Here is a 4,916-nt window from a genome sequence, read left to right as displayed (position 1 = left end):
TGGCTACCATTAAAGGACTATATTCCAATATCTTATAACTTAGAATACTTTTTCTAAATAATAACATTGTAAAGAACAATTTTTGAAACTAGTGGTGGCCTATTGGTCGAAATTTGAATATAATTCACGCTAAAATATGTTTTTTTTATTGTTTTTGTTTAAGTATAACTATATGCACTTTTTCACGTTAAATAACTTAATTTTGCGTTCGCGCAATTTCCTTAGAAATGGGTAAAAAGTTTTCGCTTCACGTTAATATTGTGTTGTTTTTGGGAAAACACTACCGAAGATATTAAATAAAATTTACCGATAAACGTTTATTATATTCGTGTGACGTTGTTGCGCTAAATGAAAATATTTTAGGTGTAATATTGAAACGTTAGCTCACTAACCTGCGGCCTGCGGAGCGCTTTCCACACAAGATATTCCGTTATTAAATATTTTCCGGCCACGTTAGTATCTCTCCTGCTATATAATTATATTTCATATTACTTTAAGGTTAACATTTTAAACTATTTGATACTCTATTTTTAAAACTAGTTATTTATTAGAGCACTAATCATAATTAAAAAGAAAATTATGTACACTGACTTGCAGTTTGATACGCAAACGGATGATATATAGTTTTTAATTTAAAAAGAAATACTGCTATTTTAAATCTAAATTATAAAAATAGAAGTTGCCAAATATCCAACCACTAAGAAGCCGAAGTTATAGTATCGACAATTATACCCTAAAAGAGCACAAATTAGATGCATGTGATAATGGGTAAAATCGAGTAGCATAACTAATCTTGATATTCACCTGTGGCAGGAACAGAGTAAATTGTAGGTCAATTCGAATTAGCTACATCAGCATATCTACTTACAAAGTGAAGTAATGGCCACGAAGATATCGCAATACCTAAATATTTATTGCTACAGCAATAAACTGAACGAGTTGTATATTTCTCTGTACACTGTATTCTGTACCAGTAGTAACAGGTTTACGATTTCTATGATTAATATTCGAATATATCATTTATGAATGTTCAATAACAAAACTCTATTCTTCTGACTGCAGATCTTTATTAGTTATATGTTTCTTCTGGGTATTGTCAAACAAATATGATAAACCAGCTTTCGCCCAAATCGCTGTCCGCGTGGAATTAAAAACAAAAGTGAATAGACTATGTGTTCTTCCAGACTTTGCTCTACATCTGTGCTAAATTTCATCAAGATCCGTTCATCCGTTTTGGCTACAAACTCTAACAAACATCCATCCATTTGAGCTTTCTCATTTTTCCTACGGAGGATAGGCACAATACGTAACGTATTCTTCCACATTTCTGTCACTTACATATATGAAATAACTTTATTTTTACGCATATCTTCTTTCAAACAACCCATAAATACTTTCAGTCGGAAATAGAACTTTAAAATTGCAGATTAACTGCCACAGTCATTTTAAACTTTTTATATCGAATCAACTTTAAGGGGCAGTTAGTCTTTGTTAGGTTTAGTACTCAAGTCCTGATGAAACTTCCGGTTAATAGCTGCAAATTTCAATGGGCTCAAGTGGGGTCAATTTGCAAAGACAATTATTGACCATCTACGTATAATACTGCTAGATATTGCTAAAATAGAAGACAGTCAAAAAAATTTTTTTTGACATGGGCAATTATCAATCAACTAGTATAGTTATTGTAATAAGTATGTTATTGTATTTTTTTGTTTAGACACGAAGATGTATTTCTGTTCACAAATGGGGAAAGAAACTGGCTCCTGCAGCAGAGGGGAACCTAGTGCAGGAGCCAAGGCTCTCATGAAATGTATATTTTCAAAAGTGAAATTTTTATCGTATTATGGGTTAATTTAACTTCTTGATGGTAATATTACATGTATAAGAGTAATAAGGATTTGCATATCATTGCTATAAAATTGCTGTTTTTGTCGAAGTTATTATGTATTTTTATTTTGCAATTTTTATATGCAATGAATGTTCGTTAAGTATGTCACGGCATCGCTTAAGGCGACCATCTCTTCCGTGTTGCGTGCTAGTCCTGTAATGGCATTTGTAACTAATGTTGTACAAATTCGAAAAGAAAATTATATTCAAATTAGTAAAACGTTATGGAATTTCTTGCATATTTTTTGATGGGTTATATTGCAGCAATAAGCACGATGTGAAAATTGCTATTCGTGTACGTAAATTTTAAATAAGTAAGCGTTACTTGAGAAATTACTTTTCTGACACCACTACTGAAATTATGTATTAAGTAACATTGATCCTTAAAAATTAAATAACAATTTGTATAGTTTATAGTTAAAAGGAATACATTATAATAGATCATTATTTATTATTTCACCGAAGAATTTCTGTAACATCCAACGGATGAAATAAATGTCTATAGTAACAAGAGATTTAAACGTATTTGTCTCATAGACCGTTAGTGTAGATTTATCCAGATCTACATTAACAGTCTCCCTTAGAGATCATTAAGTGACTCTGAGTAGAATCAATGTATAAAGGTTTGTACAAGTGTCTATAATCCTTGCACAAACACTCACAAGTACGTTGTAGCGTACGAAGTGTATCCTTAGTTCGAAGGCGCCTCTCAGGGGCGACGGCGACCACTTATCTCAATTATCTAAAGGTGCTTAAGCCACCCGAAATTCCCCTACGACTCTAAAATTTACGACTTTAGACGAGATTTAAGCGGACGACGCCTTATCTACTTTATCATGCGATATTGCGAGATGCGACGCAATCTGTCGTTACAAGACTGTCTGTCGGTACGGTTGTTTGTTACTCAGGGCATGTCTATCACAGTTATAACTCTATTTAACGGATGAATGAACATGACGCATCTTGTTTTAATTTGTAATTAATTGGAAGAGGTTAGTAATGTTTTTGTTGTGTTGTGTACAGTTTATTAAACGGTTCTGTTGTAAATAATTATATTTGTTTTTGTTTTGTGAAGCGTTATTATTTTTTTCAGATAGTTACAGTTAACAAATGACATCTGTGGATGAATTTGTGAATTCATCAGCATGGCTTATCAAGGTAAAAATTAAATTTCTTCTAAATTTATACAAATATAGTTTAGTGTTTTTGAATGTGGATTATTCAAACTAAATTCCTGAAAAGCTTATAGCAATTAATTCCATGTTTTAATAATTTTCAACAACAAATTTAGTTTCGTAACTTTATTGCTGAAATATCTAAAATCTACAGATATATACAAGAAGTACCGACGCCGAAGTAAGCACTAATAGCTGTGCAATTTAAAGTTTACCGTCAGAACCATAACTTTAGTAAGTTCAGTAACTGTTGACATAAATAAGTAACATTTCCCCAGACTCTCCGTCGCCCATTCATATTTAATACGGTAATTGAACTGAATCGCTGACTGTTAAAAGTTTTCTTTGAATTATACGCTGGATATTTTTCAATGCAACGAAATAACAAGATGTTTACATAATTCCGCAGAAAGTTTTAAAGACATAAAGGACATTTTAAAGGCTGAATAAAGCCACGTTAATTCAATACCAAGGATATACGAGTTGGCTCTACATGGCTTTATGTTCATTTTGAGGAACTTAATATATTTGTAATTAACTAGTGAATGAATAAATTAAATTTCTTTTATTTCATAAGTCTAGGTACATGAATATTGTAGTGTTTACGTACTTATATGAAAATCGACTGCCATTTTTAGAATAATTCTAAAATCCATATTTCGTTGTATGTATTTGCTACTTATTTATTTCTTCAACAGGTTAGCTGAGTCATAGATTGGATGTAAATTGCGGGCTTCTAGCTATGTAAATACAGCGCATATTTATTGTTGTAGTTGAAAACACTCAGAAACGTTTTAAAATAGAAACAATGATTAAAATAGAGCAAGCGTTTCACAATTGCGAACCAATTAAAGCCAGACGTATGTTTGCACGTTTTATGGGTAAAAAAAATGCGGTTTCAAAGGTAAACGCTACGAACGTAATATAGCATTTTTGGAAAAAATACAGCTGGAAATAACCATAAGTTTTCACTGTCGAAGTTGCCCATTTTTATATAGTTATGTGTTTTAGAAGTGGAAGCTGATCGAACACAATTGTAAAAATCTTTATCGTTGACAATATGAATAAAGCTCTCATATTTGCGACCCACGTTTACAAATCTCTGTCATAGAATTTTATGTTTTTATTTCTTTATATTATAGAGCGTCAGTGGCTCAGTAGTTTAAGCACTTGATTTGTAATCTATAGGTCTTGGGTTCGAATCCCGCCGTGTACCAATGTGATTTTCGATTTTTCGAATTTTCATATGTACATAATTTACCCGACGTTCTTACGGTGAAGGAAAACATCGTGATGCAACCTGCATATATCGGCAAAGAAATTCAAAGATATGTGTGAAGTCGACCAACCCGCAGTGGGCCAGCGTGGTTGACTATGGCCTAATCACCCTAATTTAGGGTAGGCTCCGAGCCCCTCGGTGGGGACATATAGTGAGCTGGTGATGATTTCTTTATATTCATCCTGATAAGTAATTGTTGATGTAAGTGTCAGGTATGTGAACTAGGCAGTTCACATACGGTCAGGCGACCGTTACGTCAAGCCTCATCAGTCATGCGCACTAGTTAATTCATGCAATCGAACGATCAATGAATATTCAGAAAGCCAACATACTGTTGCATACCTTTTATATTTTTTTTATTAAGTTTATATGAAACTTATTTTAATTGAACAACTGAAGACCGGAGCAAGCATAGGCTAGTTGCTTAAAGAGATCGCTGTAAAAGCTAATATATTGCAGTAATAATAATTGTGAAGACTTTACACAGATTTTCATTTTTTATTCTGCAGTTTAGTCAATACTCTCTAGCTCTAGACTGTATACATCTAAACAATATGTCCTAATTTTAGTCCTCT

Source organism: Papilio polytes, unplaced genomic scaffold, assembly GCF_000836215.1.
Source record: "Papilio polytes unplaced genomic scaffold, Ppol_1.0 DF821289.1, whole genome shotgun sequence".
Classification (NCBI taxonomy): Eukaryota; Metazoa; Arthropoda; class Insecta; order Lepidoptera; family Papilionidae; genus Papilio; species Papilio polytes.
This window is presented reverse-complemented; position numbering follows the sequence as displayed.